We start from the raw sequence: 27898 nt of genomic DNA, 5'->3' as shown, positions 1-27898 counted from the left end.
ACAGAGGAAGGCAAAAGCACTAGGACTTGATATGCCAAAGGTTCTACGGATAGGAGTGATATAGAAGCCGTCTGCTGACAGGTCTATCCAGGAGCACTAATGTGAACGGGAGCAGTTTCTTCCTTCAGAAGCACCAGAAGGAAGCAGCCCCACCAGCACCTTGTCTTTAGTTAGTCCAGTGATATTTGCTTTGGTTTCTACCTTGCAGAATGGTATCACCATTGTTTAAAAAAAAAAAGAAGTAGAAGCCGTAGCAGTCCATCCACAAAGGAAGCTGACACAATTAATTCCCTTTAGTGATCTGTATCGGGATGAGAGGCCGCGAGGCTTCGTCTGAGCCTTGGAGTGGGAGGGAGAATGTTAGAAAGAACCACACAGTATATGGAGATATAAACAAGAAAGAGAGGAGTTTCTGTAAAGCCTGCGGAGGAGCGTCATTAAAAGTCAAATTGAGAGAGAGAAATGGAGAGAGTGTGTGAGACGGACACAGTGAGAGGGATCAAAGGGAGGAAGGAGGGGCCTCTTCAGAGCACATCCCTCAGCTCTGGGCCAAATCTTCCAGTAAGTAGTCCCTACAAGGAATCTTGAACCAATAACCAGGGCAAAGGAAATATCTGATTTTTTAAATATAATTTTTAATAGTGTTGATAAAGTTCACATTGCATGAATTTATTCAATAGCATATATGACATGGAGCATGGAGGAGCCAGGTACTATAAACTGGGAGCTGTTAAGTCACAGCACAGACCGACTCAAAGAGTGTTTCAGAGTGGCATGGCCTAATTGAAGCTATGAAATCAAGACTAAAGGTACAGGCCCCTGTTCTCACAACCACAGGTACTTTGGAGAAGGGTTACTATGTAAGTCAGGATTTCTACTTGTGGCAGAAAATTTAGCACAAGCCACCTCCAGGAAAAAAAATGTAATGGCTCCACGTGTGCCCGTCCTGAGGAACTCAACATTGTCATGAAACAAAATCCAATTCTCCCAGTGGTAAGACTTACTTCTTCTTCCAGAATGTAAAGGTCAATTGCAAGAAGACTTCTTATTGGTTGGCTTGAGTTTAATGGACCAGTCATTCATTGACATAAAGGAAATCACGCGGAGTGACTGGTTATTACCAGGGTATATAGCAATACTTGGGGTCAGGCTTCAATTTTCAAGATAATTGTAGACGGGGAATAAAGAAAAACATGTGGGTCAAACCGACTCTGACATGATCATCAGAGTGGGGAAGGCTTGCACACTGAGTACAATAAAAAAAATCTTCAGGAAGGGTGGTTGATGTGGGAGATAGGATCCCACTCTGTAATTCAGGCTGGCCTCAAATTCCTGACCTGACGCCTTATCCTCCTGAGTATAAGGATTATAGGAGGATCCCATCATGCCTGGTTACATGACAATGGCTTCCAGTGATTGGCTGACATAGCTCATTACTATCTGTCATATCTTTCCCTCTTCTCCCTCTCATCTTCACAGCTAAGCACAAAGCCACTAGTACTAAGGTCATAGCTGCCTCAGCCCCCCTCTACCCCTTTTTGCCACACATCTTGTTCTAATTGGGGGTGGGAATCTCAGAGACTCATCTCTTAGGCACAGCTCTTAGGGTATTGCCTGCAAAGGCAAACTTGAATGGATGTAGTTAACCATCATAACTGGTTAATTTCTCACATAGAACACCTGATATTATTAAGGGAGCTGAGCTCCTGAGTTCTGGCACCATTTCAGAAAGCCTAGAATGAGCTTTCTGTCCCTCCTGACCAGGCCATGATCTTTCTGCACATTAATATAGCTTATCGGGTTCCTGCGGTGTTGACCATGAGAGCTATTGAGTGAGTTTTAGTCCACTATGGCACTGAAATAGGATAATACTGGTGAAAACCTGCTGATTTTCTAAAAATGACTTGGAGACTGTGTGTCTGAATCCATTAATCTCTCCTAATTTGGGCCAGCCTGCTACATAGATTGGAAGCCCTTTTCAGTGTCCTGATATTTAAACACTTGTGGACAAGATCCCCATTGTGTGCGTGAGTGTGTGTGTGTGTGTGTGTGTGTGTGTGTGTGTAAATGGATTGGGAATGTGAAGCAGATATGGCTAGGCAGCATGAGGCTTCCCAGTAAACCAGCTCCAGGTGTGCCTAGGTCAGGTGGGGAAGATCTCCTTGTCTCTCAGCATCCAGGTTCGTGTCATCCACACGCACTCTCCACACTAGACCCAAGGTATAGGAGGAGCTGTTGGTGCCATGCGGTGAAACCTGCCAATCAGTGGGAAAGGGGTCTGCAGCCCACTCCCGACAGAGGATGCTTACTTCTTTTCACTGAACTCAGAGCTGTCCACCACTCTCTGTGCTGCGATCTTGATGTGGATAAAGCACAGGACATTTCCCAAGACTGGCCATAGACCACCTCTGCCTGGCAGCTTCATTTTCCTCTCTGAAGGCATCTATTTTATGCTTGCTACATAGAAAGTTCCCTGCTGGACACAGAACGTGCCACTTTGAGGACATACTCAGTCACATGTGTCACAGGACTAGTGTTCCAAGTGGCCGTGTGTGCGTACATGCCACCCATTGTATTTTTCCTGGAATAATAGGCTTTTATGAGTTTGTGCCCAAATCGTGTTCTCAAGGACTGGTGTATAGACTAAAAGGATGCATTTGAAAGACAGAATTGCAGATCCTGTTCTGAGCTTCAGAACACAAGCTTCGGAAAGAGGTGCCCCAGTCCCTGGCCTTCCCTAATTTTATGGACTTGTATGCGCACACTTGGGGTGCTTGCAGTTAGAAAGCTAAGCTGGGATCTGTTATTTGCTTTTTAAGTCCCTAGAATGTTGCAGCCACCATATTTATTATCTAATATTTTCTCTCTTTGTTGGGAATGCAATTCTTGCATCTATTAACAAGACAATGAAAGAGCGGGAGTAAGGGAGAATTCAGGTATTGTAGACACTTGTACCAAACACCAAGAAGTACCTTTCTGCTGTTTCATCTCTGTCTCTCTTTCATACACACCTTCATAAGTGCTAGCATACATATGCATGCACACATGTGTGTTCATCTGTCACATTCATGGTTACATATACATGCAAGCATGCATGAATGCTCTTCCAGAAACACAAATATGCATACATGCACACATAATCTCTCACATTATATACGTGCTCACACACATGCATACATGCGCATATGCACCCTACTACATTACACACATATTTGAATACACACACGTGTGCATATATGCATACATAGGCATATTCTTCCTTCACTTCATTGGCTTCCTTGTCATCATTCTCTTCCACCAGAGGGCCTAGCCCTGTGCTAGATACAGTAGTAGCTTTCTGAAAAAAGAATGAGGAAAGTTCTGACCATGGTCTCCAGTGAGAGAACTCAGAGTGTGGCTGTGATTGGGCTAAATCCATGCTTTATGTCAGGCCATCCTATAATAGCAGGCATGGGATGTGCTGAACTGACACACTGCCCAGAGCTGTGTTCTTGAAACATTTGTTTACCTAGAAGGAAGTGCAAAGTGTATTTGTATGTTGTAGACAACCCATCATGTGCACACTTCGCTGGAACTCTGAGGACGTCAGAAGCAACCACTCAGTGCCTGCTGGGGATGTGAAAAGGTGAAGAGTCTCACGAGGTAGAGTTATTTTTAATTAAATAGTAGATTTCTTTCATCCAGTTGTACTCGGAACATATTAGATGTTCAGCAAATGTTTGCGTGAGAAGGGAGGATTCTAACTGGGCTTACTATTATATGAAGCATTATTGCATGGGTCTCATTTTTTTTTTTAAAGAAAACCTCCGATTTCAAGATCTTGAAAGTGGTCAAATCTTAGAGATTTTAAAGCGAAGATTGGACTATTTCTACCCCTGATGCTTTTTATCCCCTACTGCTGGGAGTTCTGCCTCCTGCCTCTCATTACCCTCCTGGTTCTCTGAGGGCTTGATTCTTATTTCTTGTCTAGTGTCACTTTATTACTCCCTTTAACGAGGTTCCACACAGAGATACGGGCCTGCACACACTTTCCTAATTGCAGCCCAAGAAACTACAGGTCTTTTTTATAGGCTGATATGACACACAGGGAAGGAGGGCCAAATGGTGACCAAATAGTGTCCTTAGGCTGGAACGTGTGAGCTGAGACTCTGCAGACTCCTGTCCTCTGTCCCCTCCAATGTGGCTCTGTACAATCTCCACTTGAGTGGTGGTCATCTTAGGAAGGATGGAGCTGAGCAAGGTAGAGCTGAGCAGCCGAGCTGATGACCAGAACATGGTTCTTGCCTCCTGCACAGGAGCCCTCTGTCCACACTTCCGATCCTTATAACTCATAACTTTTAGGGGCGAGGGTTCCTCTTATGTCAGGCATTACGTCAGGCCCTTTGTCATTAAGAATTTATGTGACCTTCCCACCCATCATTTCTACACTAGTGCACCTGTTTTAGAGTTGCAAAGTTGGGGTTCAGGAAAGAGTTTTGTACTGCCTGAAGTCACGCCGTTAGTATAAGGGAGGCCTAGGTTTGAGTGAAAGCAAGTTTGTTTATGTGTCAGAGCCCCTTCTCTTATCTCCATTCCCAAACCAAATGTGTCTGTTCTGTTTGCTTATGAATTTCTGCCAGCTGGTTTACCTGGCACCGTACGCTGGGTAAAGGCAGACTGGCAGGTGGGAGGGTGGGGGAAAGCCTGAAGGTCATGACATGATGGACTTGGTTTGCAGTAGAAATCAAGCTTAAGTATGGAAAGTCGCAGATCTTGACTTCAAAATCCCTGATTTTCTATAGCCATTTTCAAAGCTTGGTCCACAGGCAGCTGGAGGTACATTTAGGTGGCAAACTAAAAATCTTCTATTTTTCATTTTAGTGATGTGTGAATCCCTATAAGAAAGAATTTCAGTTTTCTCATTTTAGAGGTCATTTTAAAAAAAATGATTATTTTATGTTTATGGGTGTTGTCTGCATCTATGTCTGTATAGCACTTGTGTTTAGTGCCCAAGGAATCCAGAGGAGGGCATCAGATCCTCTGGAGCTGGAGTTACAGGAGGTTGCGAAGCACAATATGGGTTTTGGTAATTGAACCCATGTTCTCTGATGGAGCAGCCAGTGCTCTTAACCTCTGAGCCGCCTTTCCAAGCCCACAAGTTTTTGTAATTATAGCACAGATGCAAAATTTCCTTCTAAATATGTTTGTCCCACAACTGCAATACAGGGTAGCACTGTGTTAGGTAACTTGGCTTAATTCTCAAAAGGAAGATGACCTTTTCCGGGATTGCAGGCCACATCCAGGACTGGAAATGATGTTGGGCGGGACTCTTCCTGGGATGTTCCTCATCGTCTCAGTTAAAGCCAAATAGGTCAAGAAAATAAAGCCAGCATGTTCTAGTCACTGGGAAGACATTTTGGAGGCTGCTATCTTCTTTGAGTATATGTTTGTTTGCTGGTGAGAACCAAGCTAAGCCTACAGCACCAGCTGGGATTCTGCAGCATGGTGGAGAACCAGGATCAGGCCAGTCCATCAGCGTTTCTGTCTCATGAGCAGGAACTTTTGACGGTAGCCAGAACCATCACCATGTCCCCAGAACAGTGGCTGCTACAGAGGCATCCCAGCTATTTCTGTGGATAGGTGAGGACTCTTGAGTAATCGATTGTCCCTGTCCCTCTACCCCTCTGCATTTTCACAGTTTACCAATCAGAGTTCCACTTATGATTCTGCTTAATGTTAAAAGGAGGGTCCGTAGCAGCAGCTGGGAAGCTCTTTGAATGGTAGGAAGAGGGATGAGGTTAGGGTGAAGTAGCTCACCTTGGGGAACCACATTACCTCCTCTTCCATTGCTCTGGTGAAACACCATGATTGAAGGAAACTTAAGGAAGAGAGAGCTTACTTCGGCGTATGCTTCCAGAGGGTTAAGAAAAACATCCATCACGGCAGGGTGACAGGCATGGCAGCCAGGAGCAGGAAGTTGAGAGCTCATATCCTCAAATTCGAGCACCAAGCAGAAAGGAAGCTGGAGGTGGCAGGAGACTTCAGATCTCAAAGGCATCCCCAGTGATGAACTCCCTCCAGCTGCACCACCTAAACCTCCCCAAACAGTGCTACCAGCCAGGGACCAAGGGATCACCAGCCCAAGACTATTGAGAACATTCTCATGCAAAACACCACAGAACCTGAGTCTCCTCCCACTGAAAACCATGCTCTTTAGTATTTGTTGTAAATATTAAAGGAAGCAGTGCATAGGAAAGTACCCAGCACTGTTCCTGATATGGAGTAGTCTCTAGCTAATTGGGAACTTCACTCTGCCATCGCCATCTTCATGCTATCCCTTTGGAGATTACTTTGTTTCAAGAGAGAAAAAATACTCTAGGTTGGAATACATGCTGAAGTTAGGGTGTGGTCCTCAGTTCGATGTGTTGAAAACTTGGTTCTCCATCTGGTATTAGAAGAAGTGGTCTAATGGGAGCTGACTGGTCCATTAAGATGGAGTCTTCACAAATACGTCAATGACCTTGTTTTAAGAATGGGTTAATTACCTGGAGAGCAAGTTGTTAGGAAAGTGGGTCCCTTTCATGGTCTCCCCTTGGCATATGCTGCTTACCGTTCTGCTTTTCCAGCTGGGGATGATGCAGCAAGAAGATGCTGGTGCCCTACCATGGCCTTACCAGCCGCCAGAACAGCAATGGCTCAGCCAGTGGTATTAATTATAACAACATAACACAGACCAGTGCAATACCTCCAGACAGGCATCCATAAACAAGGTGTGTATATGGGGCAGTGATGGCAGCAGAGGTGGAGTTCAGTTACAGAGTGGGTAACCAACGCCCTCTCTGCAAGTGCAAGGCTAAGTAAGGACCAGAGTCATCGGGCAACCCGCGTGCAGCCACCAGATTCAGAAATCTACCTCTTTCTCTGCTGCCTGTGTTCTGGGGAAGAAGAAATAAATTTTCTTCTCTTTATTGATCCGGGGGATTATTCACAATGGCCCGTTTTCTTGCTTGAGCTGAATTCCTGTGGAGACAGTACCCTAAGCCTGCAGTGCTGGGAGAAAGCTCTAATGGTAATGGATGATCTTAAGTGACTTCTGCCTCCACCCCCTCACCAGTCTTCCGGTCCATCAGCACCAACACTCCATTTTGGCCCAATTAGAATCACAAAATGATTTGGGCTCAGGCAATGTGTTTTGAACTTGAAGTTGCCTCTTCATATTTTTAAATCATCGCATTTGAGTCTAATTCAATATGATTCTGTATTTCCTTCCCATTTAATCTGTGTGCTGCTTTGGCCTACTTGTTGCTAGGACAACCAGCATCAGATCTGGCTTCACTTGTTGTCCAGGAGGAGGCTGTTAATTAACTCCCTGAAATTGCAGGCCAGGTAATCAATACCAAATGTATGGACTTGGCTGGAATGTTTTAATTAAATTTACAGTAATTTTATTTGCAGCTTCTTTTGCAATCTGCATGGCTGCTATTGATTTCTATTTCAGACACAATGGCCTATTCACCAGCCAGGCCATCCCTTTCCCTAATGCCTTTCCCCATCAGCTGAGCCAGTGCTAGATGAGGAATCGCAAGGCAAACTGTTAGTTAAAATGATAACACAAAAATGAAACAAGGCTTAACATATCAGGAGGGCTGGGCTTCTGCCAGTTTAGCCACAGGGATCAGGAAGGTTTCATGGAAAATAGCCCAATGATGTAGCAAATACCAAAACTGCACTACAGCCTCCTCAGCGCTGCTCAAAATAAGATGAAAACAACCTGCCCTTCACCACCGTGGCATCCTTAGCAAAGTCGTGTCCTTCTAGCTGTGAGCTATGCACCTCCTAGGAGAAATGTGACTCCACCCCGCCCCACCCCGCCACGCCCCTCTAAGCATCTTTGCTAAAGCGTGAGCTCCTGAGGTAAGCAAAACTAGGCTTCCCTGGCAGCGAGGCCAGGTCAAGTGCATTGCCATCTTCCAGTATCTATGGACTGCGGGTCATCTCCACCTCACAGAGTCGTCACAGATTAGATAAAATCATGCATAGGATGGGCCTGAAGCATGCACTCTGGAATCAGTCAGTCGGGGGTTTATGTCCGATTTCTGCCACTTGCTGTTTGGATACCTTTAGGCCAATAACGTAGCCCCTCGGGGCCTCGGCTTCTCGCTTGTCCAATGGGCACCCTGACACCTGTCTCACATTATGTGAAAGGACGAACACGAAGCATTGGGCCGCTGAGCCTGGCGCGTGTATACCTGAGTTCTTCCTCCACGTGAGGCCCCATCACACTATTGGGGCCAATACCTCAGCGCTGAGCAGCTGTGCTGTCTTGGCCAAGCAGCTTCCCTGGGGTAAAATGAACAAACCTGTACCAATTACTTGGGGTGATTGGAATTTACTGCAAGGATATTTGAGACCCCAGGAAGAATACGAATCTTTGCCAACAGCCTCACTACCAGTCCAGACATCGCTTTTTTTTTTTCTCCTTTTAGGAGAGCCTTGAGAAGCATCTGCCCAAAGTCTTTACCTTCTTAAAGGGTAGAAGCCTGAGCTGAAGACTCCGCCATTTTCTTGTTTGCCACTTTCTACAGTGAGGAGCTTCATGAGGGATCTCTGTCTTGTCAGGAATGTGCTGCGTCTACCGACAGTCTCTTCTACATACATGAATCAATTGGGCATCATAAACACTTCCATCCACTTAAGGCATGCTAAGTCCTTTATAGCAGATGCTGTCTGCGATGACCCAGCCTAAGTAAACAGCCACACAGGTGCCTGAAATAGGAACTGAGGGAAATAGCCTTGATGGGTGCCTGTTACAATAGTGCCACCAAAACTACATCCTCTCTCTCTCTCTCTGTCTCTCTCTCTCTCTCTCTCTCTCTCTCTCTCTGTCTCTCTCTCTCCTTTCTTCCCTCCATGGCTTCTTCCCTCCTCTCTTTCTCCCTCCCTCCCTTCTTCCCTCCTTCCTTCCTTCCCTCTCCCTCCCTCCCTCTGTCCCTCCTTCCTTTTGTTCCTGTTCAAAACAAACGCTAGTATTTTAGACATGCAAACTTTTATTTGCTAATAAAATATTTTATTTGTTTTTAATGCTTACTAGGGACTCATTAGACATTTCTGAGTGAGGGAAGAAAGAACAGGCTGGAACAGGCTAACATGGTTCTCTATGATTCCTTCAGGATGGTGGCAAGCAGCCAAATCGTGACTCTACTGGAGAGCATTTCAAGAGTCACTCTAATCCAATGATCTGTTTGACTGAAGGTGTTATTGGCCACGAGAGCCTGGAACAGCCATGTGGGAGCGGGTGAGATTTGTATTATGGCAAACATCTGCTTGAGAATTCTTTCTCTGTGTCCACATGTTACATTTCAAATAAACAGAAACTTAATGACACTGTATTAATTCCCCTTCAAAGGCAACAGTAGAACAGTGTATTGGAAGTGCTCCAACTAACAGACAAAAAAATGTGTCCAGTGATGAAAATATAGTTGTTATGGTGGAATTTGAACATATTTCCCTTGACAATAAAATCAATCTGTTTTCCAGTGCTTAAGATGATATCTTCTTGGGAGACACCATATTCATGGGCATTAAAAATTATTTGAATCCAGTTAGAGAATTAGGGATGCATGACACTTGAGAATACACTCTCTCATTAAGTTTCCCTAATATAATCTTTCTCCCTTGCTCTTTCTTCACATTTTTCAAGGTGTCTTATTCCCAGACAAATGCAAACAGCTATGATTACACAATGTTAACTCAGCTACCCAATCTTTTTTGTAGAGATGACAGACCTTTGAGAAGGGGGCCCCTGAGCAAAGTCATGGAACTTGGCCATATAGAGACACACCCTGGTATGACTTCCTGCACTGAAGTCCCCCTTCTGTCCACTTAAAGGGGTAGGCTGAGGGCCTTGGGAAATTTCTTAACTTCCAGTTGGCTTTGAAGCAACACTAATGAAGTCAAAAGCAAAACAGATTTGAAGAATGTGACTTTCTGGTCTTCTGTCTCATCATTCCTGAGAGCAGATCCCTTTTTTGTGCACACATATTATTTCATGGAATAATTGTGTGGCTTACCTTTATTCCTTTAACTTTTCCCCCTTTCCCAGATGCTGCAGTGCAGAAGATGTGGGAGTTCTCCAAGCCAGAGCTCTGGCCTTAAGACTCAGTCAGGTTCATAGTATACATACTCTGTTCCCTCAGGGAGAGTGTGGTATAGATCTATGTTCATTTCACCATTTAAGTAGCAGAATTGACATGGAGATGATTGACTGACATAGTAAGCACACATAGTATGCACAGTCAATGTAAGGCCATATTCTAAGTCCTTAGGTATGTACCTCTCAAAACAGCTTTCTGAATACAGTATTCAGAACCTGAATTTAAACCTGGGCAGTGTGGCTTCAGTATATGGGCTTTATTTATGTTCGTTATTCCTCCTCCACTCTTGAAAATGTTCAACAGGAGCTGTGCACCAGCAGGCCTGGGGTGGATCTCTGGGTCTATATCTCCAACTGGCCAAATGGCGCTGCTGACCCAGTGATCAGTCTTGTAACTTCAAAGGTTCAAACATTTTCCTAGTCAGAGGGGTTGCCTTTATTTGAATTCTTAAACCACAGAGCTCTTGCCATATGTGGGGGTTCCTGTCATTTGAAAGGAGTAAGGATTATGAGAAAATCTTTATTAATTTATGGAGTGTAAATGCACTCTATGCCAGTCACTTCTGCAAGGTGTTGAAGCAGGTGGTTTGGTGTGAGCTCCAGAGAAGCTGACCTCCTTGGATCTTGGCTCTGACTTTGATTAGCATTATGATAAAACTGTGGCTTTCATGGGTCTATAAAACATAGGCAATAGTACTATTGTGAATCCTCAATGTGAATCCAGGTTCCAAAGCAGTATACTTAGAAAAAGCTTGGCTCTCAGCAAATGCTCCTATGTGTCCATGCAGTGTGGATTCATTTTGAAGACTTCTCCTTTTCATTTTCCCATCTTCAGCATCAGTAGAGCAGGTGATGACTCACAAAACAACTCCAAGACAGAGTTTACAGCCACTGTCTCTCAAATCCCTGCTGTATATGTACATTGATTGATACACACCTGTATCTCAGTATGACTAATATCACTTTTTATAGAAATAAATTGTAGCATTCAGAATGAGAGTAGGGCTTATTCATATCCTGACCAACCCTCCACCCTGACTCTGTCAAGTGTAGTGCAATTGGTCGTGTTCTCATACTATTCTTGAGAGTGTTGATTCCCAATCCCAAAACAGTGAAAGAAGTAAGAATTGTTTGTTTGTTTCTTTTTTTTCTAATGAAAGAGGCACTAGGTGTTTCAGACATACAAAATTACACTAAGAATATACATTAAGTCCAGGTATTAGGACTTAACTCCCATCTTCAGAAGTAGAATATAGTAAAATGGAGTATGCACTGTATTCTCCTTTTATCCCATTTTCCAGTTGTATTCTCTCTTTTTCAGAGGCAACTGCTGTTAAATGTAATATTACTTTTTAATTTTTTTAATTTATCCTTTATTTACAGGCCTTTGTGTATGACAAGGTTACATTTCATATAGTTAATATTTGTATACCATGTGTCCTTGAACAATTTACTTTTTTCTCTGCATTTCAGCTGGTGAAATTCATTTCTGTGGCTCTCTGTAGCTCTATAGTTTAGCTCTATCACTAACAAGTCTTATAACCCAATTTATTTTTTACTTTCTTAGCTGACATATTCTTAATTCCTTTGGAGTAGAGAGTAGCTGTTTCATCACACATTCCTTTCCTACTTCCTATTACAGCAGGGATTCAAGACTTGAATTTCCAGTCTTGGTTCTGGAGTTCAAAGATAATTTGTCTTCTGGATCAAGTAGATTTTGATATTTGTTTCTTAGCTTTTTTTCCTTTTTGTCTCTACTGTATATTTGCAAGACATTTCTACCCATTAATAGGCTTTTTTTTTTGTACCAGGCTTTGTAAGCTTCCTCATACATCTAGCAAGCAGCTAATCTGTTGATGAATAGACAAGAGTCCTCAGGATATGATGTGGAGAAAAGGCACTGAATAGGAACTGAATCTCATCAATGTCTTCCAATAATAACCTCTGTACCAATAAAGACAGTGAGATCAACGTGGATGACTAAAAGATATAATTTCATTGAGCAATGTTCTGTCTTCCATTTTATAGCTTATATCTTTCATCTAGGGATCTTGATACCTCAGGTGGAGGCCAGGAGTTCAGATTCTCCACCCCTGGCAAGCTCTCAAAGGGAGCGCTCCCATGCACTTGCTGGTCCTTAGACAGACTCTGAGCATGGATAGAGTTCACATTTGGCTCAGATTTGAATTTCAGTTATGCCTCCACAATTTTTCCCCTAGGGACCTTTGGGACAATCTGTGTCTCTTATAATGGTGCTGTTGGTTACAGCTACCTGAAGCAGATGACAAATATATTCATCCAGACCAACCAAATAAGTGTCTAGGTCTGGGATCTGCACCTAGCTTTTAATGGTATATAGGTTACTTCAATATGCAATCTAGGCTTTCAAGAAACTTCAGCCCAGGGAAGAGGCTCTCAAACTTCAGCACACATTAGAATTTCCTTCAAGTTTTGTCGAAATGTATGATTGCTATGGATCAGCCAAATGATTTGGCAGGTCTGGATTGGACCTAGGAATTTTTATTCCTAACAAGTTCCCATGCGATGTTTAAAATTGCCAGTCTTGGGACCCCATTTTGTGAACCATTAATAATGACCAGACTTGTCATCAGTAAAATAGACACAAGTACTGTTCACTTTTCATAACCATTGGTGGTTTAAAAGAGAAATGTCCCCTGGAAACTCTAGTATTTGAAGACTTGGTCCCCAGCTGGTGTCACTGTTTGGGGGAACTTTGTGAAGTAAGGCCCTCATAGAGGAAGCATGTAATGGAAGCAAACTTTGGGTGTTTATGATATAGGCCTACTTCCTGTTCACTCCCTGCTTGGTGCTGTGGTTGAGGATGTGAGCTCTCAGCTTCCTGCTCTGGCCGCCACAACTGTCAGTTGCTTTGATGCTTCCTTGCCATGATGGACTTTTATCCTCTGGAACGGCAAGTGAAAATAAACTTTCTTCCTTAAGTTGCCTTGGTCATGATGTTTTGTCACAGCAACAGAAAAGTATCTAAAACATGACCTACGGGATGATCCACAGAATCCAACATATGTCATCATGTTGTGCACACAAGTAGATAATCAAGAAATGACTTCCTTTATGATGGTTAATGCTTGTGTTGTATCTACATTCAAGTGGGTTGCGTAATAATCCTTTGGCTGTTTTATCCATAATATTGGTTAGGCTGTTTTACTTAACATGTTTGTTTTGAAATGTCCTAGTTAAAGAGACATTTCTAGACATAGTTAAAGTGATAGCATTGCCTCTCAAAAGTATCCAGCACACAGTCCAGTTCCATTGACATTCTACTTGTATACACATCCATGGTCACATCAGTGACTACACATCTACCTACTCATGTGTAGTGAATACATCATACTTCCAATATTCATCTCCCCACTCCTCCTTCTCTTCTTTCCAGCAGACCATACCTACCTTGTAATAGAAGCAGGGTCTCCAGAGACTTCTGTTTGTGTAAACCAGGGTAGTCTCCAAAGGAAGGTAGAAGAGAACAAGAGGGGTCTGATAAGGGTTTGGTGTACCCTTTTTGAACCTTGAAGCTCTTCCAAGAACACACTGCCTCACCGCAACTCCGGCACACATAAACTCCATTGTGACTTTTTCTCCCTTTTAATGCTGTGTTTACGTATAGCTCCTTCCCTGGAAAAAGCATTCCCAGGTGGTATTCCCTGGCCCAAAGACTCTGCTACAGCACTGTCTTTGTTAACCCAAGGAGGCTGCCTTTGGGGTTTTGCAAAGAACCACATTATTCTCACTAAATTCTCTATGTCAAAAAGGACCCCTTGCTGGGCTTTGCAGCTTTCCTGGTGAACTGCAGCTATCGATCTTGCTACCAGCATCTTGAGTAATGCCGACAAGACAGTTTCTGGTGCCTTCTCTGACAACTGCCCAGATTTGGGACTCAAACTGGATGTGGACTGCATCGTAAACATGCCCAGCCTGTGCTGACAGCATAGAAAGCACTTGAGGATAAACATTTGTGCTAGCTAAAAATGTCTCTTAGGATTGGGAGTGTTTCATCGAAAGACTTATCTATGCATCTCTGAGGGTGTTTGGAAACCTTCTACAACCCCAAAGCAACAGTTCTGACTGACTCATTCATTGTTCGCTGCTGCATTCCTTACCCTAAGCTTCAAAGAGGGAAACTGAAGTGAAAGGGTTAATTTGTATTAAAAATGGGCAGATGTCCTTTGTGGGGGATAGAAGGACTTAAGTGAAGGGTGTTTGCTATAGACAGGCATTTGGGGCTGAGACCATGTTACCCCTCGGTGTCTCCTGATAAATATCTGGGCTTGATGATCAGGATCTGTTGCCTAAGAAAGGATGGTAATCCTCCCCCAAGCAATTGCTGGATTAATTAAGTCTGTTACTATTTCTAAGGGCAATTGCAGAAAAGCTGAGAGGGCTTTAGAGTCAAGATTAGTCTCTTTTTTTGTCAAGCAGTCTGAAATAATTCTGTCCTGGGTCGATAACTCGGACAGACAATGCCCCCTTTCTAGAGTTGAGTTTGGAGAGCTTGTCTCAGGAAAAGCTATGCATTTATTAAAACCCATGGCCACTGGACATTAAATTCTCCTCTAATCTGGAGTAGAACCTAAAAAAAGGATGGGAAAGAATCCATTAAGGGGAGATCAACACTGCCCATCCATTGGAAAGCTCTGTAGCTGTGAAAGCAGCTAATGTTGTGGGCACATTTTATAAATGGCCTTTGAGTGGGGGAGGCAGAGTGCTCAATAGAATATGTGTCCATATTAGTTTTTTATATGTTCCTGTCCATTGATAGCAAGAAGAAAAAGAACCACTACAGTGGTAATTCTGATTCTTCAGAATTGTGCACCTCCTATGTGAAGCACTTCCCACAGCTAATCACTGCTCTTCACAGTGGCATACAAGAGGAGGGCTAGCAATCCACTTCATTAGTAGAAGCACAGATAGGACACATGATTCACCCAAGCTTCAGTACCTGGCAAGAAAGTAAGCTGGGACTGGGGATTTAATCAGGATGATGGAGCTCCTAGGCTCACTCCCACAGAGGAGGCAACTGGGCCAAAGGGAAAATGGATGACAGGAGCATGAGGAATATCAGAGGTGACATCTATTTCCAACAGGAACTATGGGGTAAATCTGAATTTTAAAAATACAGGGGAATTTGAATTACTTATACTCATTGCAAGATGTATTTTCTTTTATGTATAATTTGCTTGTCTATCTGTCTGTCTGTCTATCTATCTGTCTGTCTATCTACTTTACTACCATCATCAATCTATTTGTTATCTCTATTTTCTACATAAACACAGTGGTAAGTATTCTTTATACATTAGCAAACAACCCGCAGATCAAGTTGAAGTCTGCTAGCAGATTCCCTTTTCTTTCCTTTTCGAGAGCAATTTTTAATGAAATTTTATATTCATCATCCATTTTATACTATTATTACATTTACCACTTACATGCTGCATCCATAAAAGCACATAGAATTTTTATTTCTTGTAATAGTAAATGGTATGATCTAGTATAAATTAATGTGCAGTATGTTCTGATATTAGACTACCCTTGAATTCTGAGCACACTTCATTATGCTTAAATGAGTTAGTCATTACTTTAAAAATATGTTGTCTAACTCACTTTGTTAGCATTTTTTGTTTTCCTTAGGCAGTCTTTAATGAAAGTTGTGTATGAGACACCTCTATTCCCGTATCTTCTAGATCATTTCTTCCCTGTGTTTGCCTTACTTCTTTCCTGCATGTGGAGGCTTGGCTTCCCTTTCCGGGATCATTTTGTGACCTTTGCCCAGCTTTAGCCTGGTAGTAATCATGTCACTGGAGTAGATGCCCACATGGACAGCTGTGTCTTTAGTCTTTTCTCACTGCTCCCATTCGTTGTAGACGACACATTTCTTCCTGTACAGTTGGACCATGCTGCCAATCTGCTGGCCTTTGCAGGGTCCTCAGACAACCTGAACTTCATTATCACTTTGAATGGGCACTGAACACTGTCCTTCTTTCTCAGCTCTGTGGAAAGAGGAGAAGACGTGATCATCCACCGAATGTGAGAGGGTACATTTGAAATGCCATTTGCAGTTCTTGCTTTAGTTGGAAGTCACAAAGGGAATGGACTTCTTGTTGGCAGCTGCAACCCGGCAAAGGAGGTGTCACTTTGTTAAGGTTTTCTATTGGGTTTTTATTTAAGATTGGTCAACTGGGCATTGTGGTACATGTCCCTGATCCTAGGACTGAAGAGGTAGAATTGTGTGAATTTGAGGCCAGCCGGGGCTACACAGTGAAAAAAACAAAGGAACAGACAAACAGTTCCCTGTTTCACTTTTGTGAAATGACTGCTTACTCCTGACTACAGCTTTCTGATTGACAAGGTGCATCAAGAGCACCCCACTTCTCAAAGTGGGTAGTACATCCTGTGGTACTGTTCTCCCACAAAAAAGGGTAAGATTTCTTTATTTATTCATTAATTCATTTATTTTCCTTTTTATTTGAGTTAGAAACAAGCTTGTTTCACATGTCAATCCCAGCTCCCTCTCCCTCGCGTCCTCCCCCACCCTCCCCACCCAATCTCCTCTCCAATCCCCAGAGAGGGTGAGGCCCTCCATGGTGGATCTCCAAAGTCTGCCATTTAATCCAGGGCAGGGCCTAGGCCCTCCCCCAAGAGTCCAGGCTGAGAGAGCATCCCCTCATTGTGGGATGGTCACTAAAAATCTATTTGTACGCCATGGATAAATACTACCTAAGGACCCATAGATTACCTAGGCCTCCTCACTGACACCCATATTCAGGGGGTCTGGGTCAGTGCCATGCTGTCCACACAGCCATCAATCTGGGGTTTAAGAGCTCCTCCTTGTTCAGGTCAACTGTTTCTGTGGATTAAACCAGCCCATTCTTAACTACTTTGCTCACCAGTTCTCCCTTTCTGTCACTGGATTCCAGGAGTTCAGGTCAGTGTTTATTTGTGGGTGCCTGCCTCTGCTTCTATCAGTAGATGGATGAGAAGTTCTGTTTCCCTGACTCTCTGGCAGTGGGATTGTATGCTGGCACTCCTTTATCCATGTCAAAAATTCATATATGAATGAGTACATACCATGTTTCTCTTTTGTCACTGGGTTACCTCACTCAGGATGGTTTCTTCTAGTGCCATCCGTTTGCCTGAAATTTTCAAGATTCCATTGATTTTTTTCCGCTGAATAGTACTCCATTGTGTAAATGTACCACATTTTCTCTATCCACTCTTCATTTGAGGGGCATCTAGGTTGGTTCCAGGTTCTGGCTATTACAAACAATGCTGCTAGGAACATAGTGGAACAGGTGTCCTTGTTGTATGAATGTGCCTAAGAGTGGAATTGCTGGGTTTTGTGGTAGACTCAGACCTATTTTCCTGAGGAATCTCCATACTGATTTCCAAAGTGGCTGTACAAGTTGATACTCCCACCAGCAGTGGAGGAGTGTTCCCCTTTCTCCACATCCTCTCCAGCATAAACTGTCATTGGAGTTTTTGATGTTAGCCATTCTAACAAGAGTAAGATGGAATTTCAGAGTTGTTTTCATTTGCATTTCCCAGATGGCTAGGGATGTTGAACACTTTCTCAAGTGTCTCTCAGCCATTTTAGTCTCCTCTACTGAGAATTCTCTATTTAGTTCTGTAGCCCACTTTTTAATTGGATCCTTTGGTGTTTTGGAGACTTGCTTCTTGAGTTCTTTGTAAAGTTTGGAGATCATCTCTCTGTGGGGTTAGTGAATACCTTTTCCCAATGTGTGGGGTGCCTTTTTGTCTTGCTGACTGTGTCCTTTGCCTTACAGAAGCGTCTCAGTTTCAGTGGGTTCCATTTATTAATTGTCGATCTCAGTGTCTGTGCTATTGGAGTTATGTTCAAGAAGCTGTCTCCTGTACCAATTCGTTCAAGGGTACCTCCCACTTTCTCTTCTAACGTGTTCAGTATGGCTGAATTTATGTTGAGGTCTTTGCTCCATTTGGACTTAAGTTTTGTGGATGGTGGTAGACATGGATCTATCTGAAGTCTTCCAGAAGCCAGCCTCCAGTTATGCCAGCCCCATTTGCTGAAGATGCTTTCTTTTTTCCATTGTATACTTTTAGCTTCTTTGTCAAAGATCAGGTGTTCATACATGTATTGGTTAATGTCAAGGTGTTCAATTCGATTCCATTGGTCTATCTGTCTATTTTTGTGTCAATACCAAGCTATTTTCAGGATTATAGCTCTGTAATACAGCTTGAAGTCAGGGATGGTGATGCCTCCGGATGTTGCCTTGATGAACAGGGTTGTTTTGGCAATCATGAGTCTTTTGTTTTTCCATATAAGGTTGAGAATTGTTCCTTCAAGGTCTGTGAAGAATTGTTCTGGGATTTTAATGGGGATTGCGTTAAATCTGTATATTGCTTTTGGTAAAATTGCCATTTTTACTACTTTGATCCTACTTATCCAAGATCATTGGAGATTTTCCCATTTTCTGATGTCTTCTTTAATTTCTTTCTTTAAAGACTCAAAGTTCTTGCGATACAGGTCTTTCACTTGTTTGGTTAGCATTACCCCCAGGTATTTTACATAGTTTGTGGCTATTGTAAAGGGTGATGTTTCTCTGATTTCTTTCTCAGCCCTTTTATTGTCTGTATATAGTAGGACTACTGATTTTCTTGAGTTGATCTTGTAACCCGCCACATTGCTGAAGGTTGTTGAATATGTTTTCTGCCCCTTTGAGGTGGGTTTCTTCACCTTCTTCTATACTTACTATTCATAGGTTTGGTCTTTTCACGGTGTCCCATATTTCCTCGATATTTTGTATTAGGGATTTGTTGGACTTACTTAAGATTTTCTTTAGTCCATGAATCTATTTCCCCTAATGTATCTTCAACACCTGAGATTCTCTCTTCCATCTCTTGTATTCTGTTGGTTATGCTTGCATCTGTAATAGCTAACAATTTGCCCATCTTTTCTATTTCCAGCATTCCTTCAGACTGTGGTTTATTTTATTGTCTCTATTTCAGCTTTCAACCCTTGCACTGTTTGTATTGTTTCTTGCAATTTTTGCTTTGTCTTTCCTCTCTTTCTTGCATTTGTTGGAATTTTTGGTTTGTCTTTTCTTCCAATTTTTAAGGGATTTTCTCATATCCTCTTTGAGGGACTCTATCATTTTTTTCTTTGATATTTCTAATTTCTGTTTTATATATATTTTTTATTTTTAAATTTAAATTTAAAGTAGAAACAAGGTTGCTTCACATGTCAATTCCAGGTCCCTCTCCATTTCCCTCCCCTCCTCCCATGCCCTCCCACCAACCCCCCCAATATCTCCTCATTTCCCCAGGGAGGGTGAGGCCTCCATGGGGGTGTCCATAGCCTGTCATTTCATCCAGAGCAGGGCCTAGGTCCTCCCCCAAGATTCCAGGCTGAGAGAGCATCCCCTCATTGTGGGATGGGAGTCCAAAGTCCATTTGTATACCCGGGATAAATACTGATCTACTACCCAAGGCTCAATAGATTACCTAGGCCTCCTCAATCACACCCACATTCAGGGGGTCTTGATCAGTCCCATGCTGGATTCCCAGGCATCAGTCTGTGATTCAAGAGCTAACCCTTGTCAGGTCAGCTGTTTCTGGGGGTTAAACCAGCCCAGTCTTAATCCCCTTGTTCATTAGTCCTCCCTCTCTGTCACTGGATTTCTTGAGTTCAGCTCAGTTCTTAGCCATGGGTGTCTGCCTCTGCTTCCATCAGCCACTGAATGAAGGTTCTGTTTCCTAGACTCTCTGGCCATGGGATTGTAGGCTGACACTCCCCAGATCTATGTCTAAAATCCATATATGACAGAGTACATGCCATGTTTCTCTTTTTGTGACTGGGTTACCTCGCTCAGGATGGTTTCTTCTAGTGCCATCCATTTGCCTGCAAATTTCACGATTCCATTGTTTTTTTTCTGCTGAATTGTGTAAATGTACCACATTTTCTCTATCCACTCTTCGGTTGAGGGGAATCTAGGTGGCTTCCAAGTTCTGGCTATTACAAATAATGCTGCTATGAACTTAGTGGAACAGACATCCTTGTTGTATGAATGAGCATCTTTTGGATATATGCCGAAGAGTGGAGTTGCTGGGTCTTGTGGTAGGTTTATTCTGTTTTTCTGAGAAATCTCCATACTGATTTCCAAAGTGGCTGTACAAGTTGGTACTCCCACCAGCAGTGGAGGAGTGTTCCCCTTTCACCACATCCTCTCCAGCATAAATTGTTGTTGGTGTTTTTGATTTTAGCCATTCTGACAGGAGTGAGATGGTATCTCAGAGTTGTTTTTATTTGCATTTCCCGGATGGCTAAGGATGTTGAGCACTTTCTCAAGTGCCTCTCAGCCATTTTAGACTCCTCTATTGAAAATTCTCTATTTAGTTCTGTAGCCCACTTTTTAATTGGATCCTTTGGTGTTTTGGACACTTGCTTCTTGCGTTCTTTGTAAAGTTTGGAGCTCAGCCCTCTGTCAGATGTGGGGTTAGTGAATATTTTTTTCCCATTCAGTGGGCTGTCTTTTTGTCTTGCTGACTGTGTCCTTTGGCTTACAGAAGCTTCTCAGTTTTAGGAGGTCCCATTTATTAATTGTTGATCTCACTGTCTGTGCTACTGATGTTATGTTCAGGAAGCTGACTCCTGTACCAATTCGTTCAAGGGTACCACCCACTTTCTCTTCTAAGAGGTTCAGTGTGGCTGCATTTATGTTGAGGTCTTTGCTCCATTTGGACTTAAGTTTTGTGCATGGCGATAGACATGGATCGATCCGCATTCTTCTACATGCCATCATCCAGTTATGCCAGCACCATTTGTTGAAGATGCTTTCTTTTTCCATTGTATATTTTTAGCTTCTTTGTCAAAGATCAGATGTTCATACATGTGTGGGTTAATATCAGGGTTTTCAATTCGATTCCATTGGTCTACCTGTCTATTTTTTTTGTCAACACCAAGCTGTTTTTAGGACTATAGTTCTATAATAGAGCTTGAAATCAGGGATGGTGATGCCTCTGGACGTTGCCTTGTTGAGCAGGGTTGTTTTGGCTATCCTGGGTCTTTTGTTTTTCCATACAAAATTGATTATTGTTCTTTCAAGGTCTGTGAAGAATTGTGCTGGTATTTTATGGGGATTGCATTGAATCTGTAGATTGCTTTTGGCAGCATTGCCATTTTTACCACATTGATCCTTCCTATCCAAGAGCATGGGAGATCTTTCCATTTTCTGAGGGCTTCTTTAATTTCTTTCTTTAAAGACTCAAAGTTCTTGAGATAATGGTCTTTCACTTGTTTGGTTAGCGTTACCCCAAGGAATTTTATGTTGTTTGTGGCAATTGTAAAGGGTGATGTTTCCCTGATTTCCTTATCAGGAGGGCCTCTATCATTTTAATGAAGTTGTTTTTAAGGTCTTTCTCATCTGCTTCATCTGCAATGGGCTGTTCAGGTCTTGCGGGTGTAGAGTCTCTAGGCTCTGGTGGTGTCACATTGTTTTTTATGTTGCTGGGTGTGTTTTTTATATAGTCTCCTTCCCATCGTTTCTTCCTGTGAGTGCAGAAGGAGTCTCTTTGTCTCTTGGTGGGTATGTGACCACGGTTCCTTTCCAGTGGGTGGGAGCAGATCCAATACCCTGGTGGCTTTCCTCTTGTGTGGATGGAGGTTGTCCTAGTATCAGCACCTTGGCAATCTCTGGGTAGGCTGGACCCTTGCCTGTCCCGTGGGTGGACAATGGGACTTGGACCCTGGCATTCTCTGGGCAGTTTTGTGCAGATCACCGGAAGGCTGGCTGTAAACAGGTCCAGGCCTATCTAGCCTTGTGGCTGGAGAAAGGGATATGATGCTGGCAGTCTCTGGGCGGGATGAATCCTGTTGGGATGGGAGCTGCAGTGTGCAGTACCCAGATCTCCGGTGGTTCTGCTCAGGGCACTGGAAGTTAGACTCACCTCTCCTGTCCCGTGGGTGGAGAATGGGACTTGGACCCTGGCAGTCTCTGGGGGAGCTGACGCCTGCCAGGATGGGAGCTGCAGTGTGCAGTACTCTGACCTTGGCTAGTTATGTGGAGAAGGCGGCTGTAAACAGGCCCAGGCCGATCTAGCCCCATGGGTAGAGAAAGGGACTATGATGCTGGCAGTTTCTGGGTGGGATAAATCCCATCAGGCTGGGATCTGCTGTGTGTAGTCCTCAGGTCTCCGGTGGTTCTGCAAAGATGCATTTATTTTAAAATGTTATCCATTTAAAAAAATCTCAGGAAGCTTTTTGTAGAGGGTTAAAATATTTTTAAATTTAATTCAGAAAACCTGAAGAAAAAAATCGTACTTAAAGAAAACCCCAAGACACTTGTTAAGAGTGGTGGTGTTTGAACCGTGGCCATGCCCTCTTACTTGCCCAGATTAGCATAAAGAGAAGGCAGGTGCTCCCCAAACCCAGTAGTTCATCCCAAGAACTGCACGATGAGAGCTGTGCTTTCCTGGAGGACCCCTCATGACCTTGCTTATCTCCCCCCCCCCCCGTGTTTACTCCACCAAACACCTATTCTTAGGACAGAGGCTCTGGGAAGCCAAGGCATGGTGGGAACACTGCATTCTCCCTCATGATCATCTCAAGCCATTTCTTAAGGTCTGGCAAGCAAGCCAAGAAGATCTAGGCTACTCTTCCCGCCCAATCTCCTGAACTCAGAATAAGGCTTGCAAACCACCAATCACAATCCCAGGTCTGGAGTTCATGGTTCAGGGCTTTTACCCAGAACAGAGGGTGCCTTGAGAGTTCCGAGCCCTCCTTTCAGGAGCTGATTGCATTTGCAACAGAGTTTGAAGGAAGCTCAGGCTTAAATGCTCTCAGAAGATGAATGGATGTTTGAAAGGTGAAAGCAACAAGCTACACCCTGGAGCAGTTTGTTTTCTAGAAAGAACTGACAAAAGAAACAACTAAGAAGAACCTCTCAGGGTCAGAGCAAACCTCAAACACTGACCTCAGAAGCATCCATCCAAGGACCGAGTTTATTGGATCAGACAGGGGACAATGTGTGCCCCAGGACATTGTCATCATACGGGGAAGAGCAAACATCTGGCAGTTAATGGAGCTTGACTCCCGAACGTGTTCATGAGAGAGAGTCCAACAGAGTCCTCTCCAAACCACCAGCATTCCAGAGCGACCTGGGACAAGCAAGGCTGTGTTTATGGTGAACAACCATGGGGCTTCATTCTGCAGGGGTGGTGATGGAATGCAGGAATAGACTTCACCATCATTCTCCAGCTGTTCCTCAGTAAAAGGAACAAGCAGCCAATGGGAACACACACCACATTGTTGTCCTATACCGAACCACCCCATAGAAAAGCAGGAAAATCCAAATCACAAGCTGGACTATGGAAGGTGACAGAAGCTCCTGGGGAGAGCATCTGCTTCCAGCTGACAGAAAGACACCCCAGCTGAAGTGTGGTGGTGACATGGATCAAACAGGCAAGGAGAAAGAGGCAGACATTTGAGAAGCGAACCGAGTAGAAACTGTAGAGCCGAAAAGAATAACCTAAGGTGTGTGCTTTAACAAAAAGTAAAAATGAATAAATAAAAAAATGTAGAATATGCTTAAATGACAGGATATAAAGGAAGTGGCGATGTTTTGGTTTTTGTTTTGTTCTGTTTTTTTGCTTTTTTTCTGGCACAGTTAGGCAATGTGTGTTTATGATAAGCATTATTAGAAGAGTCAAAAAGTTTAAAGCCTTGACGTTTATAATATGAAAGAGCTACCATAAGCTGATTAGCTATTACAGGATAAAAACAATAACGTAAGTTTAGTGAAGCCCAAGTGCAGGGTGGTTAGCTGCAGGAAGATAGTCATGTCCAAGGCCTTCATGCTCGCCAGCTGTTCACCAGCTCACCCAGAACAACTGTCTTATAAGCTCCATTTAGGTGAATGACTTACATAGATGTGACATTTCTGTCCATTTTTTTTTTACTGAATCTTTTAATGCTGAGATATGCAAATACCTCGGTGTTCCAATTAACTACAGTGTTCGGTGTGGTAATATGATGTACAGATTTGTGTCCGTATACTAATATGCTTACACATAGGCTTGTGATGGTTTATTCTCAGATGCTTTCACAGCCACGCATCCCCTAATGACAAATTTCACATACCATAACTCTGTTGTTAAGTGGCAGGTGACTACAATTATATGCTGGCTTATAATGAACACTCATGTAAGATAGTTAACAATCACAGCGCAGAGGGGGTAGGTGAGGTAAAAGTCCATTGGGCCAAGGGAAGCACACAGGATTACAGCATGAGACCTGATGAGAAACAGGGAGACGCAGAAATAAAAACAAAACAGAAACAGTTTCTCTGGCTCTTTGCTTTGGCTTTTTCAATAATAATTGATTTATATATCTATAAAATTTATAAATCAAAAATTGTATCAGATTTTTTACCATATAATAGGTATCATACTTATCATAAAAATAGTACCAGAATCCAAGTATGGTGGGACACAAATGTAATTATAGAATTAGGGAGGCTGAGGCAGGAAGACTTAAGATCAAGGTTAGACTGAGCTATATAGAGACTTCCAGGCCTTCTAAGAACAAGTCCTAAATAATTATAAAGATGTAACCAAAAGGAAAGGAATGGAGTTATAGCTAAGTATTTTCTTAGATATACTAAGAAGTTATAATATAAGTTACTACATATGTAAAAATATAATAGAAGTTAATATATATGTAAAAACTCCATAGATGATTAGAGAAGCATCTTTTACAAATAGTGAAAATTGCTAAAACAATTAAATTGTTTTTTATTGAAAACACCAAACAAAAAAAGTCAACAAAGGGGAAGTAGAAGGCTTAACAAAACACTTGACATATGGAAAGAAAATCTAAAATGGGCAGTATGTGAGTAATTTCACTAAATATGAGCATATTAAATCACTCAAGCAAGGTACAGGTTATCAGACTGGAAGAATAAAAGAAAGCAGAAACAAGATCTAATTACTTGCTGTCAGTGGGAGACGTACACCAGAGTTCGTGGGACAAGTGCATTGAAAAGGAAGGGGTGGGAAGGTGATCTGGCCACAGCACTCAGAAGAGAGCTGGGGTGGCTACACCAGCACCTGGGAAACCATTCTAGAGCAAAGCTACAAGAGGAAAGGACAGATGCTTCACAATGGTGACATGGAGATGTAACAGCTAGAAAGGCATTCATCTGAAGATGATCCCTTGGATACGGGAAAGACTGACAAAAATGGGAAGCTGAAGTTGGCATTAACAATAATAGAGACATCCATAACCCACTTGAGTAATGGGAAGATAATAGACAAAAGACAAGAAAGAATACGGAAGACTTGGGCAGCACCCCAAACTGACCAGTCTTCATAGACATCTGTAGGACACCATATCCAACAACAGAACATGCATTCTGATAAAACACATAAGAGATACTCAGACCATAAAATTAGGCTTGATAAATTTGATCATACAAATGGGGTGATCCTGAGAAGTAACAGCAGGATAATATTTTGGAAATTCACAAATACAGTTTAACCACGTACTGCTGCAAACAATGAGTTAAATAGGAAGTGGAGATGTCCACTAGAAAAAAACCACTTTGATATGAATGGACCATGCCAGAAAGACTTGTGGAGCACAGACTGAACAGTACCGTAAATGTACATAGGACAATGGAGGGAAACAAATCTCAAACAGTAGCATCACTTCAAGACACCCAAAACAGAAGATCAAGTTAAACTTACAGAAATAAAAAATAATTTAACAAGACCCATCACCCTTTTATAATAAGAACACTCAAAGCAGTCGGAGAAGACAGAACTTCGGAACCTTCTGAGTAATACTCATATGTATAGAGAAAAACCTGAACCCCCACCCCAGGACAAAACCAGTCATTCCACTTTTGTCACTTCTATCCAACAGTGGGAAGGTGTTTCTGTCAGAGCACTTAGGTCTGACAGAAGTGAAAGCTGTATTAGCTGGCTCGGACTGCCCTGCTAAAACACTATTGACTGCATGGCATAAACAATAGAAATTTGTTTTCTCACAGCTGTGGAGATTAGAGGTTCCAGACCAAGGTCATTCAGGAACAGCTGCTGATAAGGTCTTTGTACCTTGTAGTTGCCTCCGTTATTACTGTGTCCTCATATTTCGGGTATGGAAGGAACCACAGCATTCTCTTCTAACCCTGTTCATCAGGGCCCCATCTTTATGATCTTATTTGACTGTTTTTGTTTGTTTGCTTTGGGTTTTGGAGTTTTTTCAAGACAGGGTTTCTCTGTGTAGCTTTGGCTGTCCCCACACTCACTCCATACACCAGGTTGGCCTCTCAAAAAGATCTGCCTGCCTATGCCTCTTGAGTGCTGGGATTAAAGGTGTGTGCCACCATCGCTAGGCTGATCCTATTTGACTTTATTTCCTTACTTCAAGTATGACCACATTTGGGGGAAAGAAACATAAATATTCAATCTATAACATTCCACCCCAGAATATTCCCAAATTTAAGCAAAATGCATTTGTTTTCAGCTTCAAAAAGTCTGGTTCATTACAAATTAGTTTTAAAGTCCAAATTACAAACTCTTATTTAAACATGTCTCAGGGAACATTGCAGAAGGGCAGGTGGGAAGAGTGTAAGAGGCAGAATATATATGTTTCATATCCCAAATATGAGAATGAGATAATTAAATTTCAATTAAAACATATTTAAAAATTTTTAAATCATCTAAATCAGATATTGGTGAAACTTGAGGCATGATTCACCCCAAGGCAAAATTCTCTATCTTTGAACTTGTGAGACCAGGCAAGTTATGTGCATCTAGAACACAATTGCAGGAAGGCAAAGGCTAACCATTCCCATTCCAACAGAGTACAGGAGACATAAGAAAAGGAGGTCTAGCTAGATAAATCCCATTAGCTCTCAAGGCCCTAGCATAATACTCTCTGACAGGTGATCTGCCCTGCAGGGCCCTCAAGGACAGCATGTCACTCTCACAGCTCTGTCTTCTGGATCTTTTCAGATAGTAGTCCTGAAGGGACAGGTCATAGACTTCAAAACAAAGAGGAAACAGCCCCCAAATGACTCCAGTAGCAATAGTGCCTTCCTCTCCTCTCTTATTTCTCTGATCTGAGTAGAATTGTCCAACCAACAGCCACTTTATGGAAATCTGAGTTTTTTTCTATGACTCAGCTCAAAACCTTTCCAGTCTCTGTCTACCAGTGAGCTCCATCACCTCTATTTGAGAATGGCATAACTTTGCATCTTAAAAAAATCTAAGGCACCCAATAAGAAACTATTAAGATTGAAAGCTAAATTCAATAATCATTGTCTATAATATCAGTGTGGAAAAATAAACTGTGGTTTTGCTTATGAAAATTTTACTTAATGAAAACTTTTAAAATGGAATTAAGAAAACAATTCCATTCATAATATTCCATAAAGAAAAAAATGCTTAGGAATAAACCAAGCAAAAAGAAGCATCATTTTACTTTAAAAACCATAAACATTATGGAAACAAAGAAGCATCTCAATAAACAGAAAGATATTTCAAGTTTATGGATTAATAACAATATTGCTATGATGAAGACGATCAGCCACATTGTTCACAAGTTCTGCAGGATCCATATCACACTCTCAGTTGGATGCTTAAGAAACAGAACAATCTTGAACAATGCTGTAGGCCTTATATTCCTCAATTATATTACTAGAGTGAACATGGAGCTGTGGTATCTCAGAGCCCTGGAGCAGTCATGGAGCTGTG

General features: G+C 42.5%; 1 pseudogene; it reads right to left on the bottom strand.

Annotated features, from left to right (window-relative positions):
• Positions 1–15830: 15830 nt before the first annotated feature.
• Positions 15831–27898, bottom strand: part of LOC121135912 — a 100864-nt pseudogene continuing 88796 nt past the window's right edge.

The sequence above is a fragment of the Mesocricetus auratus genome, unplaced genomic scaffold (genome assembly GCF_017639785.1).
Source record: "Mesocricetus auratus isolate SY011 unplaced genomic scaffold, BCM_Maur_2.0 Super-Scaffold_100045, whole genome shotgun sequence".
NCBI lineage: Eukaryota > Metazoa > Chordata > Mammalia > Rodentia > Cricetidae > Mesocricetus > Mesocricetus auratus.
Note: the sequence above shows the minus strand (reverse complement) of the source record. Positions and strands in the feature narration are given on the sequence as shown.